This window comes from Cupressus sempervirens, chromosome 11, assembly GCF_028749045.1.
Source record: "Cupressus sempervirens isolate cs-2001-9-10 chromosome 11, ASM2874904v1, whole genome shotgun sequence".
NCBI lineage: Eukaryota > Viridiplantae > Streptophyta > Pinopsida > Cupressales > Cupressaceae > Cupressus > Cupressus sempervirens.
This window is the reverse complement of record NC_143128.1, coordinates 361263952-361282454: the sequence shown is the minus strand read 5'-3', so window position 1 is coordinate 361282454 and position 18503 is coordinate 361263952.

The window sequence follows — 18503 nt, the reverse complement described above, 5'->3', positions numbered from 1 at the left end:
ATAGAGTGGAGAACTATCATCTTTGCCCTAACCCTATTTTTTCCCCATTTAATGTGCAATAAATGTTGAAATTAACTAAATAATCAAAAATTTGATAAGTAGGGATGGTTAACTTACTAGTGGACCCATGTCAATTGACCTCTGGTGCTCCTAGATGCACTCTCCAAGCTATAATCTCTCTATCAGATCCATCTTTTGCTCTGGTTCTATGCTCTTGAGGTGTGAAAATGACCCTTCCTTGAGCCCCTTGGAGGCTTATATAGGCTCTCTGAGGTCTCTTTTTGAGCTTGTACCCTTTCCTTGGCCATCTCGACCCTTGTTTATCCCTAAGTCATGCAAAATGTTCTTTTATGCCTTTTTCCTACCATTTCTTTTCTTCTAGAGTCCTTTTCACGAAAATTGTGCAAACTTGTTTTTTGCTCTATTTTCATGAAAGGCACACTCCTCCCTTGTCATTGTCATGACACAACTCTTAGGGCTTCTATACTCTTTGGGGCAACCTATATTTTCTTTTCTTTGATATAATGTCTTTCTGAGATCACATCAAAGAGGGGCAAAATGTCAATACTTAAAAACATCCTAAACGCTATATTAAATAATTTAATATTTTCTTTGACATTATAATTATTTATTTATTTATTAATTATATTTTTCATAGTCTTCTACTTATTTAATTAAATAAGTTCATTTTTCTAATGTATTTAAATTTAATTTAAATACTTCCCCTCTAATGTATTAAATTTATTTAATGCATAGTGCTCCATAAACCCCCTTTTAAATAAATTCTTATTTATTTAATTCCATCCACTTTATTAAATTCTCTAATCCTGTGATTTCAATTCTTATTTAGTTTAATCCTAATCTCATCCTAAAACCTAGTCTACACCCATCTCTCTCATCCTTCTAAGCCTATCTATTAATTAATCCCACATTATTATCCTAAATCTCTTTTAATCACCTCTTTAGCAACTAAATGGTTGCTCACACATATGTGAGAAACAAAAGGCTAAAGGAGCCTCCTCTCATTAAACTCTCCAAAAAAGTACTCTTACACCTTTGTCCCCTACTCCTTTTCCTAAAGTTGCTCACACATGTGTGAGCACACCTTGAGTCTCTCAACTATGAAGGCTCTTTTTTACTTTTGCATGGCTTGTCCTTTAGCCCATGTGTCTCCCTTGTGGCACTTATGTGGATGCCACATAAATGCCACCTCCTCAAAGCCTCCATCAAGCTTATAAATAAAACCCTTGTCTCAAGCATTTATCATCTCCCTCATTTGCATTATTATCATGCTAGTTTAGAGTTAGAGCTTTCTAGAGATTTTAGTGTTTTTATGCATTTGTTACTAACCTGTGGTAGTTTCTAGATTTCATGTCATTTGCATTGATAATCTAGTTTACTTTCTTGCATTCATCTCCATTTTCTATAATGTTTTAAGAATAGATTCTTTGATAGCCTCCTCTTGAAGAATTCCACACTCATCTAGCTTAAATTCATATCATATTTGCATACTTTCATCATCAATGGATTCATTCATAGTTGTGTTTGGGAGAGCACATCTATATCTCTCACACTTAAGCACACCAACAAGGCCTCTTATCGGTGCCCTTGTTGAGCTACTTTGAGGTTGTGTGAGGACTCTTTTTTGTCACTTGCATCAGTTTTAAAATATAATATTAATTAGCAATTTTCTTGATTTCAGTATTATGATATGCAGATGCTACTAATGTTTAATTATTTACACATGTTTTTGACATATTAGGTTCTGACACATATAATTACTTTGCATTTCTGATTTGGTTATGGTGGTATATCTTCTTAGTTGAGGATTATGGTTATTTAATTTCTTATGAGGATCTAATGATGTGCACTTGATTTCTTTAATGATTTGATGCCTTGGTTTATTCTCATGGTTAGTAGATGGTTTTCATTGTGATGTCATGGATAGCTTGGATACATAGTTTAGTGGACGCTTGTGAGAGTGATGAGGTGGTAGTGTAGGATTAGTCCCTAGTTTGATTTGTATCTTCTTGGTTAGAGATTTCTATTTCACTTGGTACTAACACTTTGGTTGTGTGTGTGTACACCTAGAGGATCTTCATGTAGGAGATGGATTTTATGATGCCATGGGTGACTTGATACCACGATTGAAGGAAAGTTTTGGCATTGATAAATTTATTAAGTTCTTACAAATATTGGAGGATGTATTAAACTTTGTTTCTACATAAGTGTATTTGACATCTGCATGGTCCACTTGGTAGTGGTTATATTCATGATGTGTGGAGATGGTTTCATCTCAAGGACTTGGGGTTCTGGGTAGAGGTGTGATTTATGCTCTTATTTGACATGTTATCCTTGGTATTAGGATGGTTTCATTATTATGTCATGGTATACTCTTGATACATGTTTAGGTTTTTGACATGTTATTGTACACTCATATGGATCATGTCATCTCTTTGGTTGAGATGATTAGATCATGTTGTCATGTTTATGCTCTCAAGGCCATGGTTGAAACTTTGGCATTAATCTTGGTTTAGACTTCATGATATTTCTATGTTGCATTTACAGTTGCAATGGATTGAAAGGTTATAGGTGCTCATGGATAGAGATGGTGGTGATGTTGATTTATCTTAGATCAGAGATGTATTTTTTGGGACAATTGTTTGGTTTCAGTATGAATTCTAAAGGGCATTCACCTAATATGGACTTGAGAGGAGATTTTTCTTAGACTAGTCTTGGTTGGAGACTTAGATATCTTGTTGAAAATTTTCATTCCTCACTTGCGATCTACTCATTGGTTTACTACTTAAGAGGTATAGCTCATTGTTTCTCTTAGGTGCATTATGTTTATGCCTATCTTTCGATAATATGGATCTTGAGCTATGGCACATGAGTTAATTTTGAAGGGTTCATTTGAGAGATGGTTTAGCATTAGTTATCTCCTTATTGTTAGAATGATTTAGAAAAACTGAGAGGGAGGGTGAATCGGTTATCCTCAGGTCCAGATGTACCAATTAAAATTTTCACCACTTCAAATACTTTACATCTAATCATTAAGTATCTTGGTCTCTATAGTAAATTATCAGTGACATAAAACTTGCAATCCACTATCCTAATAGTAACAAACTTGCAGAATGTAAAAATTTATAGTAAAACATCTCAAAAAAATCGACAGAAGTATATGTGGAAACCCAATTTGAGAAAAACCACCAGTAACATGCTACCATTTTTCACTCTATTAAAGTAAGCTCTACAAGGAGCCAACCCTGTTAAAGGTTACAAAACACATTGTTAAATGTAACCCTATTAATGTATTTAATGACCTTTTTAGATGTGTCCTAGTTAGAGGAGGTTAGAGCATTTCATTAGAATGTCACCTTGATTAAAGTATTTACAAATGAGTGTTAGGTCAACCTTGATTAAAGGATTTCAAAACATATACAATGGTTAGAAAGTAATGTAGTAGTTTGATCTTAATAAATGCAACCCACTTTGCAAATATAGATCATAATGCAGTTCATACGCTAATCCACTAATTGATCTCCATTATCATTTTTATCTTTGATCTTCTTGGAAATCCTTTAAGTGATCACACTCCACCTCTCCATAACTCTTCTCAACCCCCTTCTTAAGTTCACCATTTATTAACATCAACAAACATCTACTTCATCAACCTTGTCAAGTTAACCTTTTGCCTCCTTAAATAGGTAGTTCTACTATTTTTCCACTTAAACAACCACATAGATCTTAGGGTTAGGCCAGGTCCAATACATATAATGAATATGTCCATCATTTCATTATTCTTTTCCCCTTCTAGATACTTCTCCAAACTTCTCTTTGAATCCATGCATAGAAATGCTCAAACGTGGTTTCTCTTGAATTAAATACTCTAAGTCATCCATCCTTATTTTCAACACGCTTTTCATATTCCAAGAATTCAATTGTGTCAGCTAGAAATCAAGATTCCCTCACATACTATCAAAATATTGTCACTCGAGCAACATTATCTATTGAACAACTAGAAAGATTTTTGGATATCCTTTGCATACCAATTTAGTTCCTGAATACCCACTTAGTTCCAATATTAAAAAAATCCTTTGGACTAGGTACTAGTGACCAAGTTTTGTTCTTCTCTACTTGTTCAATTTCTTCATTCATTTCTTGAATCCAATCTTCATTGTCTAGAACATCCTTCACTATTTTAGACTCAAACTCACAAAGTAAAAATGTTTAGCTTCTCAGTCTTTTCCTTTTCAAAACTCTAGAATCTTTATTTCCAATGATCTATTCAAGTGCATGATGTCTTCTCACATATTTTGCTAGTGTAGGCTATTTTCTTCTTTCTTCTTCAATTTCATCTTGAAAATTTAGTTTAGATCCATTTTTGTATTTCTACTTCATCTCTTGGTTGCTTGACAATAGCATACCCAAGCTTAACAACCTCTTATTGTATCTCAAGATAATCCCATTGATGCTCGACACATATAGTTTGTTGCTCAACAACCTACTGCTACTACTCGGCATTCAAAATTTACTATTGCTCAGTATCTTTATTGTTTGGCTTAGGTACGGTAGAGGGCACACCTTCATTGATGTATATGAACATGATGTAATCTTCAAGTTCTCTTTTGCATTTAACTTCATTATTTTTTCATATTGAATTTTTCCATTTCTATTGTCCTTCAATATATAACATTTGCTTCCAAAAATTTTAAAGTATTTCACATTAGATGCATATCCATACCATAACTCACAGGGTGTAACATTTTTATCTTTCTTGACTTGTACTCAATTCAAACTATAAACTATTATACTTACAACTTCTTTCCAGTATTTATATGATACAGTCTTCGCCATTATCAATGTTCTACCACAATCCACGATTGATTTGTTCCTCCTTTTAGCTATTCCATTTTTTGGAGGGGTTATAGGTGTTGACATATGTCTCTTTTTTCCTCTATCATTGCAAAATATGTTGAATTCATTAGAGATAAACTCACCTCCTCTATCAATTCTCAAGCACTTTATACTTTTACTTGTTTCTTTTTACACTCTTTCCAAATACCACTTAAACAGTTGAAAATTATCATATTTTTCTTTTAGAAATATCAAAGTCATCATTCTAGAGTAGTCATCAACAAATAGAATGAAATTTTTATCACCATTGTAAATTTTCAGTCCAATGAGTCCAAAAAGGTTAGTATGAATTAACTCCATAATATCATTGGATGAGTAAGTCTTGCTTTTGAAACTAGACTTTGTCATTTTACCCAACTGACATTTTTTACACATAACATTATCATGTTTTCTCAATTTTGGTAATCCTATTACTCTATTCATCTTGCTAATTCTTACCAAATTATCAAATTTCACATGGTATAGCCTCTTATGCCATAACCATATATCATCATATCATGCAAACAAGCATGTCTCATCAGATAAATCTAGATAGAACAAGTTATCTCTCGTCTATTCTCCACTTCCAATTAGTTAACTAGTAGCATCAAATATCTTGGCCTTCTTGTGATAAAATTCAACTCTATACACTAATTTTTTCAATTGTGAAACACTCAACTTGAATTATAGGTAAGTCCTTAAAATCAATAAACATTGTCATACCTAATCTTATTAGTCAATTTTATTGATCCCTTACCTTTCACAATACATAGTGCATCATTGTCAAACTTGACATAGCTACCTTTATATTGTTCCAAGGTATCAAACTTACTTTTATCACTAGTCATGCAATGTGAGCATCCACTATCAATTATCCATATATTACCTTTACTCGAATATGAAATTAATGCATTTTTCTAATCTTTATTTGACTCTTCTTTCATAGCAACATAGAAAACTTCTTCATCTTTACTATTAGATCCATTTTCACTTTCTTCTTTAGCAATATAACAAGATTTCTTACCTGTAATGCCCCGCCCGGAGATCCTTGGAAACAAGGATGAAATACAAGCCATAATTTTTCTTTTAGAAGTATGAATGCACATGATAACATCATACAGGGATCACAATGATCACAATGGAAGACTTCACCACAATCCCGACAACCAACAGATCTTTGAACACCACTACCAACTCACACATGCGAACAAAAAGCCAACAACCACCACAAACAAGATGAGAGCTCAAGAAACAACCACTCATCAACAAAACACCAAGCTAGGGTAAAATGCAAAAACTTGAAATTTGACCAAGCCTAAAATTCTAAAGCCCTGAAAATTGGCTAAGTTTGGATTTCTGAAGCCCTAAAATTTCCTAGAATCTTTATCTTATCTCAGAGAGGTCTGAAACCTATCTCAAAAGATTCATCGCATTTATTAAAATATATCTTAAGTATAAGAAATTACTTATACTTAAACGATATATTTTAAACCCCAAGAGACTGACTATAGAAACACACACAACGAAAACAAAAAGCAACACCAAGGGATTGAAGAACACCTAAGAGGATACCTTGAACCATCCTTGAAAAGTTTAGCTCGGACCGAAAAGTACCCATTGCCCACTCGCGCAGGTTTCATAAAAATCGTGTGACACTTTATCAGCACTGCGTGATACTTTACTAGTGTCATGCATCATTTTTCCAGATTGAGGGTGACACAATCAAAGGTTGGGTGATACTTCTCCAAAGGGTGTGCGATACCGGAAGTTTATCATACAATATTTCTTCAAAGGGAGTGCGATACTGTGAAGTATCACACGACAAAACTCCAAGAGGTGTGCGACACAATCAAGGTGTGCATGATAGAGTTCAAATGGGTGTGCGACACTTTATTGTATCGCACCATGCTGACACATGGTCGCCCAGGAAAAGACAAGAAGACTACAAAGGAAGAATGTTAAGCCAAACAGAGCTAGAACCTCCACACCAGGGAGTAAGGGATCCACATAGATCGAGGAGCAAACACTCGAGTGCAAAAACAACAAGATGCCAAGAAGGAGATACATTGATCCATCTAAAACTACAACAGAAAAGAACGTACAAAAATAAACATCGTAGTGAACAGAACAAAAAAACAAGTACACGATTCCTCCCAACCGTCAATAGCATTATATGACCATCATGGGTCCTAGCCATCCTTCACACGTAACATCCCAAGCCACTGACCAAATCATCAGTACTATCATAATAGGGACGTAACTACTAAAACATGCAACAATATAAGCATAAGGAAATCTAACATGCTAGTAGAAAAGCATAAGATAATCCTACAGTAGATAACATCACCTATCGCATGGTAAACATCAATAAGCAATAGATATGCTACTACATCAATTCACATCATCTAATCATATGCTAAACATCATAATATAGGAATGCGTCAAGTAAACTAACATCATCGAAACATGATATCCAAGCATTCTAATGAAATCATAAATCACAAGAAAGCATACTCCGAAACCTGAAGTACCAATCAAAACATCCAACAACGATCGCACTAGGATAAAACACCGTCTTTGTACACTGGTCCCTAGCAGTGGTGAAGGTAGCTACGCCTCCCAACCACATGGAACCTGTAGGTCCACACCCACCATGCTCATGGAGATAAAGATCCAACCACAAAATACACAAAACAATATCCATGGCTAACACTCACGCCAGACAGTATGATGGCTGCAACCAAGAACCTAAGACAATGCGAGTACAGGTCCTGGTCAGACACTCAATAGGCTACTAAGTAGGGGCTAACATCATGGAGAGTCTCTTGGCATCCAAAAGCCCAAGCTAGTATAGGCAGCTACTCTTCTCAACAAAAGGTGCACAACCTAGGGAAACAACTCTTCACGACGGAAGGCGCACAACCCAGGGCAGCAACTCTTCACGACGGAAGGCGCACAACCCACACATTTTATTATCTTGTATTTATTACCACCCAATGTTTTAATTTAATCATCACTTATATAAAACTTCCTCTGCCAACCAGGGAATAGTCACCAGGTTGCAAGACAGAAGCCCCTTCATATGCTACCCTACCCTACACATGCTCATCCTATGGCAAGTGCCTGTGGGCATGCATACTCCCATCCCAACCCCAATGATCATAACTTTTGGAAGTACCACAGAAGAACGAGCCTCGCAAGTCACCCGACAAATGTACACACACATACTCTTGTGTGGCACACTACCATCACGAAGATCATAACACAAGGACATGATGAGGACACAATGCAAAGAAAACACCCAACTGAAAGCAACACAGGAAGGACAGATTCTACATGAATCCCAAAGCCAAAAAAATCATACATCATGAAACCACTCAACCGGCCTCAATCTGAGAGTATGGATTCTACATGAATCCCAATGATGTAACAAGACCAAAAGTCATGAACTCACTCCACCGGCCTCAATCTGAGAGTATGGATTCTACATGAATCTTAGTGTTCATGAAACAAAAACAAATGTCTAAAAGAAACAATAACAACAGGTACAAAATCACTCAACCAAACACAACGTCAGGAGTATGGATGCAACATGCATCCCAATGCAACATAAAGTGCAATAGTGGTCTGACTGATGTCCAAACAGATCATCAAGGTCCACGACCCACATTGTGCCAAGAAAACTTGAGAAAATAGGGTGGCATGCAAAATAAGGTAAAAACCTCAAAATTTAGGAAAACTTCAAAATTAAAACCCATTTGACCTTTGGGCACAAAAACCCCAAAAATCAAAAAATAAATGGAATCGAACACCGTATACAAAAATGGCCAGCATAATGGCGTAAAACCCCAAACCCTCATCCTGAAAAATAGGGAAATGTTCGTACCCACCCAACCGGGTAGAACTAACATACAGAAACAGAGGGGAACACTAGTTATCAACCTCCAAAAAAATGGCTACCAAAAATAGAAGTAGAAACAATAAAATAGGAAAGCCCTACCTCACAGCCAAAAGGCCAAAATGAGAATCTGAACCATAAAATAAATATCGCACAGAAGTAGCTAAAAATTGTGGCAATCCAAGGTTTCCCCAAGCTGGATCCAACGAGCCCAACCTCGCGATGATCCCACCCCCGTAGCTCCCATAATGAATACAACAATAAATCCTCATGAAGAGGATTTTTGGTTTTACTCTCCAACTTTCTAATTCAAAAGCGAGAAGTGGGGAATTAAATTCCTTTTTGGATACTTATTCACTTTTCAAGTGAATAATCAATTAGGGCAAATAACCAACCAACCTAGTTAAACCCCAAATCGACCCAAATGAAAATAGGCTATTCCTATAAATGAGAATTCATCTATGGCAAAGCTGCCAAAAATTAAAATAAATCAATTAAAAAGCCCAAAAATTGAAAAACACATAAATCTTCTTAATGACTTTCGCGACAATGAGAACCTCTAAATGCACAGACACGCTTACTAATCTAATCACATAATGCAAATGAGTTCGGATTTAATAATCACTGAAAGGTTTAATTTAAACATTTAATAAAAGATACGCTGACCATATACAGACGACATTGGTAAAATATGAATGGTTGAATCACTAACTCCATGTGCCACTGCCAGGGATATAAATCTTGCACACTAAACAACATGATCAAGTGCAATTACATATAATAACATAGCCAAAGCAATAAATACATTAAATCACCTAATTTAACCATTTATTTAATTATATTAAAATAATCTATTTACATCACTCACATTCGCATAAAGCATAACAACACAGGAATGAAGTAAATAACCATAGCATTAAATCTATCACATAACATAATCAGAGGTATGTCCAAATACCAAATAACTAGATATCATCATAAAACACACTGTCATCTCAAAATGGCATCGTCATGCAATATGATCAACTGAACAGCATAGTAGTCTAAAATTTATGATACTAGAATCAAGGTGTAACATCTGACCCTCAGGTCCTCTCAAATATAAAGCATCACATAAGAATAGATATCTCTCAGATCAAAATATAACAAGGTAAATGTCCGCAATACATAACCAAAGAATCCAACATGAAAAATCCATTTAATTACTTAAGCATTTAATAATGATTGATTACTCTGCATTAAAAAGGCATTTAAAACACATAAAAAACCATAGTCATAAACATGACTAACCACTGCTACAAGAACCTAGTCTAGTGTAGCATGGTTATAGTGCAATCTCTACACACATCTCAAGGTAATCACGGAACAACCTCATGATACCACATCAATCCTAGTAACCACTGGCACAAACCTCAGTGAACCATAAATCACATCATAATCCTATAGATTAGTCAAAAGCATAATCAAAGAAACTGATACAGAAACATAAATCTGAACACCTTGATGGTGTAGACCACTCAGGGTCACAATCATGATCCATCACAACAAAAGATCAACAAGGTTGCATCCATCGGGATGACTTACAGAAGTCAAATGGGAGAGGCACTACATTACCTTTATCTTAATAATCCTTGTTTCTTCTATTGTCACTGTCATCTCTTCTACCTTTATACTTGCTTTCCCTTCTTTCATCCTTGTCTTCTCTATTAGGACACCTTGCAGAAATATGGCCAACTTTGTTACATGAAAAATATATTATAGGAAGTTTACCTTTGAATTTTCCTTTGCCTCATTGAAGTCTTCTAGCCATTAATGCTTCAAGCTCATCAAGATCATCATCAAAGATATTAGTATCACTATTCACACACTTTCCTTTTCCTTTCTTCTTAATAACCAATTGAGATTTGAAAGTTGATTCAATGGTAGTAAAAGTAAAATTAGCAAAATTTGACAATACAAAAGTAGTAAGTCTTCCAACTAATCCTTCCAAAGTCATATTATTACCAAGGGCATATCCCAGTTCTTGTATTCCAGAGACTCTAATAGCATATATGGGAAGTAGGGTTCTCAGTACCTTGCTAATCATAGTTTCATCATCAATATTTTTAATGGAACCTCTTATAGAATTTACCAACTTCTTTGACTCTTCCACAATATTGAGAAATAATTTCACCTTTTGTTATTCTCATCTCATCAAAATTTTCTCTCAAGCTTTCTAATTTTTCTCTTAAAACATTTATGTCTCCTCCATGGGTAGTTTGTAGTGTATCTCACATTTTCTTGGTTTTATTGCACTCCTTTATGTCATCAAAATTAGTATAGCTTAGGGCTGATGAAATCTCCAACATTTCATCATTGTGTTCTTGGTTCTCTTTCAACTATTGAGTTGTCAAAGGTTTTGGTATCTCTACATATGCATATTCCACATAGTGTATTTTTCCTTCTCCAATTCCTATCAAATTTTCATCAAACTTTGTCATGCAAGGAACTTCTTGTTCAACCTTGGCATTTCCTTTTTGTACATCTTGATCTTTGGCTTCAAGTACCTTCAAACTTTTCTTTACAATCACCTCATCTTTGATACCAATTATTAGAATGATTTAGAATAAGTGAATTAGTTATCCTTGGGTCTAGATGTACCAATTAAACTATTAATCACTTCAAATAATTTAGATTTAACCGTTAAGTAGCTTGGTCTCTATAGTAAATAATCAATGACATAAAACTTGTAGTCCAATGTCCTAATAGTAACAAACTTGCAAAAAATAAATAATCAGTGACATAAAACTTGTGGCCCAAATTCTTTATAGTAATAAACTTTTAGAATGTACAATATTAACAATAAAACATCTCAAACAGCATTCACACAAGTATGACACCAGGATTTGATGTGGAAACCCAATTTGGGGAAAACTACTAGTAATATGCTACCAATTTTCACTCTTCTAAAGTGAGCTCTATGAGGAGACAACCATGTTAAAGGTTGTAAAATACATAGTTAAATGTGACCATGTTAATGGATTTAATCACCTTTTTAGAAGTGATATGGTTAGAGGACTTTAGAACATTCCATCAAAATGTCACCTTGATTAAAGGATTTAAAAATGACTGTTAGGTCAACCTCAATTAAAGGATTTCAAAACTAATACAATGGTTAGAAAGTAATAGTAGGTTGATCTAAATAAATACAACTCACTTTTCAAATATAGATCATAATACAATTCATATTCTGATCCACCACTTGACTTCCATTATTCATCTTTGTCTCTAATCTTCTTGGAAATCCTTCAAGTGATCACACTCCACCTCTCCATAACTCTTCTCAACCTCCTACTTAAGTTCACCAATCAATAACATCAACAAACATCTACTTTTTCAACCTTGTTAGGTTACCCTTATGCCTTAAATAGGTAGCTATAATCTTTTGTCACTTAAACACCACCGTAGATTTTAAGGTTAGATCAGATTCAATACATACAATGAATATATCCACCATTTCATTATTTCTTTTCCCTTATAGACACTTCTCCAAACTTCTCTTTGAATCTATGCCTAGAAACACTCAAACATGATTTCCCTTGAATTAAATGCTCTAGGTCATCCATCCTTATCTTCAAAATGCTTTCTATATTCCAAGAATTCAACTACATTAGCTAGAAATCACTCACATACTATAAAAAATGTTGTCACTCAACCAACACTATCTTCTAACACTCGATTATCACTAGATTGCTTAGTCAATGCTAACTATTATGCTTGACACACTTTCTGACACTTGGTCAATACTTATGTTTGGTCAACATTATATTCTTCCCAGCTTATACTATTAGTTGGTCAACATTGACATCACCCAACATATACTTATAGTTCCTTAATCTTCTACTATTTTTCTCGATCAAGCCTATGCATTTGGTCTTTAGTTTATATAACTTGTAGGCTTCAATACCACTATCTTCTCCAATTAGGTTATGATTAAACAATCGCAATATCTTTTCTCAAGGTCTAGTTGATCAAATGCCCATTATAGTTTCACATAACTCAACCTTTCATCTAGGTCCTTTTGTTATCTCCTCTTCTCAAATCCTCTTCATCAATCATCTTGATATGGCACTCTACTCATATAGAAACAATCTTACCAATAAGGCTTGACATTAATGACAATATACCAATTGTTCCCATTGTACTTCTAACACTTGTACATATGTTTTTATGTCGGTTGAGATTTGGAGATAGTTCATATTGGGCATACTCTTGGGATTTGGAATGGTTTATGAGTTTGATCTTCTTGTGAGAGGATTACATCCATGATTAGTTATATCATATGGTTTGGGTGTTGTTGTGGCTTCTTGGTTGGGGTTTATGAAGGATATCTTACTTGCCACTATTTACATTTAGAGGTGTGTCTAGAAGGACATGATATAGGTTATGATTTGTATGGTTTCTCTTTGGTCTTGGTTAACTTCCTAGATGTTTGGTTTCAATTACATTAGATTTCAGATTGGAGATTATGATTGTTGGTTTGTGTTCATGTATTTTATGTAAGAGATGACATTTTTATTCATATATCTCTTTCCTTTTTGGTTGTGGATAACTTGGGAGAGTTTTGGAGACTTGTTATGAGATTTATCCTTGCAAGTTATTGGTTTATATGTTGTGGATGTCCTTCTTGTTGGTCTCAAAAATGGTTTTGACATTTGAGTGTCAACACACTTAACCAATTTCACTATACATGCCAAGTACACTATGTATGTTGAGCTATAGTATGTGTCGAGCCTAAATTTCAATAGGTGTCGAGTGACTTCAAGTGCCAAGTAAGAAATAGATGTCGAGTGATATATAGGTGTCAAGTCATAGTTGATGTTAAGCAAGTCAGAGTGCTTCATATGCCGAGTGAGCCAGAATCATACATGTGCCAAGCAAGATAGAATGCAAGAGATGCCAAGCAAAGTAGGATAGTATATGTGTTGAACATGAGTAGTCCAGTATGTGTCGAGTAACCTAGAATCAGCATATGAGTTTGTGCCCTCACAAACTCATATGTAAACCATTTTTTTGGAGCTGACATAGAAGGATTTCAAAGGATAACAAGGATAAGGATGAATCTTTTACATTTCCTATGTAATCAGCATTCAGCCAATTAGAAAAATGGAGAAGGCATGCAACCAATGAGAAAAATGCAAGGAATGAGTGAGAATTCAAGATTCAATTTGGATCATAGATCCATACCTAACCCTAAGTCTTCACAATCTTTAAAAGGAAGACAAAAACCCTATTATATGTGTGGAAAATAACAATGAATGGGTAAACTATAGAAAAATTTAGTGTGAAAATGTGAGACTTAGAGGAACAAAGCAACAATTACATATCCAGTTGATCAGAACAAAGCAAGGGATACAAACATAAATCAGATCCAACAAGTATCACATCAAAATGAGCAGACCAAGTGCCTAAAATTAGCAATTGAATATTGTAAACAATCAAGTCAAAGGTTTCTAATACTCTCTAGCAATTGTATTAGATAGTGAAAACCCTATGTTTATAGGTTAGCTTAATAGCTATTTTGTAGATCCTTTGAAGAGGTGACTAAATCCTTTAGCAGGGTGACAATTCATGTAAAGTGTTTGTAAATCCTTTAACTAGGTCACTATTAACACAGTGTAAAGCCTTTAACAGGGTAGTTCTTTAATAGGGAAAATCATCAAAAGTGGTCAAACAATTATTGCTATAGTGATTTTGTGGGTATCATCCCCACCCCAGTTTTACCTTCTTATTCCTGGAGGGTTTCTAGGTTACCAAATTCCTAGTGTCATGTGTTGATGCATAATTTTATTTCATGTTTGCTTAAATTTTTATATGCATATAGTTTACTTTCAATTATGTGTTGAAAAGGATTTTAAAGGATAAAAACTAGTTACTTCTAATTCTCCCCCCCTCTCAAAAGTACTCTTCCCATTTTGAATATTTCAACAATTAGTATCAGAGCACTAGGTTCTCACAAGGAGAAGCCTAACAGCTTAGAGAAAAGATCTAAAGATGGAAGTCTTCAAACTTGGTAAGATCATAGACAATCAGGTGATTGATGTCCATCTCGCTCTGAATAAATTGGAGGAAGCCAGAGAAGAATTAAGAAAGTCCTTAAAAAGAAGGAATGATATAGCCATAGCTGAAAATGACATACACTACAAGGAGGTTGATGCCACACAAGTGTTTTCAAATGGAGATTCCAAGGAATTTGATGCAGCAATAGCTGAACTGATGGAGAAAAATAGAGCGCAAGCTGAAGAAATCAAAATACTCAAGCTTGAACAAGAATCACAAGCCATAATGTTTTGTGAAGTGACTGAACAAAAGAAGAGAACCATTGAAGACAAGGCCATGATAGAAGATGACAAGAGAAATCTTACCAATAGATTGGAGGAAAAGAAAATTGAGTTTGAAAGAATCTCAAACATGCAGCTGGACACCTTAAGTCACATGATGAATGCTTATCATGAAGTCAGCATGAAGGACATTGAGATCTCCACTCTAAGAATGTATAATAAATAATTATTGAATGAGTTGAAGAGAGAAAAGGAGATAACAGAGAGCTTCAACAAATCAAGTGAATCCATCAAGCACTTTGAACAATTGCTGAAATCACCAAGATCCAATAATGACATTTTAGGACTTGGTTACACTAGCATTGAGCAAGGAGAATCATCCAAGACTACAGAAGAAAAGAGTAACAAAGGTAAGAACACTAAACCTACTTGTCATTTCTATGGTAAAAATGAACATACCTCTAATGTGTGCAGGAGCAAGAATGGTCATTAGAATGATAAGCCTAAGAAAGTAAGCTTTTGTCACAAGTGCAAAAAGCAAGGAAATCAAACACATGAATGTAGAACCAACGCCCTGAGGACACCAAGATTTGATGGTCACTATTACAACTACAAAAAGTATGGACATAGAGCTTTTGAGTGTAGATCAAAGCCTATGTGGACACCTAATCAGCCTACAAGGAGAAACAACCATGCAAACCACCACAACTAGGATTACAATACCAGGCAAAACTATCATTACTATCAAGAGTATGGACACATTCTTGAAAATTGCATAAGGAAACATTTTAGAGGGAATTACAATAGGTGGTTAAGCCAAACCACATATTTCAGTTGCTTGAATACTGGACATATCAACGGGTGACCGCAAGAAATTGGGTTGCAATTTTGCGGAAGTCAGATCCATGAAATTGTACTTCTTAGATACGGGTACCCAATTTTTAAAAAATCAGGTACCCATTTCTAAAATTAAGCTTCGGGAACTCGAGCCTAATTTCAAAAATCGGGTACCCGATATTTAAAAGTGGATCGGGTGCCCGAGGTGCTCAAATATCGGGCGCCCAATTACTTTTAAAAATTGGGTACCTGATTTGTAAGACTTTATTTAAACCCATTTTTTGGCATTTTAAAGTTATTTTCATGACCTCAAAAACGATAGCCTGATTAGAGACGCATACAAGAGCCCAATTTTGAGCCCTACCGACCACCCCCTTGCTGCTAGTTTTCGATATACCAGGTATTTTAATATGTTGTGTACTATTTTACTTTATTTTTTTCAATTTTCAATTTAATATGTATGTTAATTTATTATTTTTTTCATTTTTAATATACGTAAAAATTTATATTTGCATTGTTAATGAGTAGATGTTTAAATTTTTGTATTTGTTAATTAAAATATAGTTTCGTAAATGTTTATTTAAAAAATTATTATTTTAGATGTTTTGAAATGTATTTAATTTATGTATTTATTACAATGTTGAATGATTAGATTAGATGTATATTCACTGTTTAAACATGTAATTTTACAAATAAATATAACCTCGACCTAGAACCATATAACCTCGACCTTGTTTTAACTATAACTTCGACCTAAATTCATTGTTTAAACTATAATCTCAACCTAATCATATAGTTATGTACAATAAAACCCTAAACATATATAACTAAGTACTTAATCACATAACAACCCGCCAAGGGATCCAAACAAAAAACTTCTAGTATTTAAAATGATTTTACTTCAATTATATTGTACTTTGTTTCATGGATCAAAAATGGATGATGTAAACTATTTTATAAATGTATATTCTTTCAGCCTTTCATAACCTGTGACATGTATAGTGGATGATTGTGCATTCTGAATTAATTTGCCACGTGGCATTCAGAACAAATGTATATAAATTATTTAAATGGATTGAACTAAAGTAGTTAATATTCTTTCATGTGGATGTGCTATTTATTTTACTTTTAGTACTTATAATTATTTAAAAATGAAATGTAAATGTGCTCATTAAGGAATGCAATCTCTTATGTTTTTTATAAATGTAAATTATTGTATGTATGTTATTGCTTGCTTAGTAAAACTTTTGATTATTTCTTTGGATCCCTTGGCTGGGCATCATTTAGGATTAACTATAATGTCAATTTGTATTGAATTTAACTCTAATCATAACCCTTACTATCATCTTAACCTTAATCTTAATTTGCAAAAACCTACACCAGGTAATATATAAATAATTAAATAACTTTCCTATCTTACCTTGAGTACTAATTTTATAAATGTCAAATCCTAAAATTGTAACCTTATTTATGATTTAAACTCAATTATCCTAGAGGAGCATCATATCTACATCTACATGTCATGTACATGTGAATCTAAAAACATTTGTACATATCTAATTACATCATTTATTGCATAGGAAGGATTTAAAATTTTCATTATATATATATATGATATATATATATATATATATATATATATATATATATATATATATATATATATATATATATATATATATATATATATATATCATATCAAAAGAATCATATAGAAATATGTCATTTACAACATGTCCATCATATCAAAATATCAAAAAATGAGTGATATCAAAGCATTATATCTTAATATTTAACACTAAAATAAACTAACCCCTGGGTTAACCATAAATCAAATTGAATATATCAAACTAGATTGAAAGGTAACCCTGGCCCTTAACTAATTAATATTATATTTATAAACCAAATTGAATTAAACCATGATCATAAACCTAATTATATATCCCAACTTAATAGTAGAAACCTTGAATTTAACCTTAAATCATTTCCCCAGCCATTAACAAAATTGAACCATTACCCTAAGATTGAACCAAGTTAAACGTTGACCTTAAAACTAAACCAAATCACCCTAAACTAGAACTCAATAATATATTCAACACTTTAAAAAAAAATTCAAACCTAATTTTTTTGAATTAATGTTGGTTTTTTAATCTAAAAGCTCTAACTATAATTCTATATCTAAAACCAAATTTAGCACTTTAAAACTTAATTCAATTTATTAACTCTTGTCCTAATTGAAACCTAAGCATGTAAACCTAATCAAACAGTACAAATCAAATTGAACCCTAATCCTAAAACTAATTAAACATTGATATCAAGGTCTCAAAATGATACATCATAAAAAAATTAGAAGAGACTTGAATGAATCAGGCATCTAATTAAGTAACCCTCCCTCACCATCAAGAGGTGGAGGTGTCCACATCAGTGCAAGTAGGAGCCTGAACTACACCCTTGGATGCCCAAGAATATATCTAAAGAAGTGAATAACATGTCTTTCCACTGGATGCCTAAACCTTTATATCCTAAGTGAGTATTCATCATGTAATATCTAA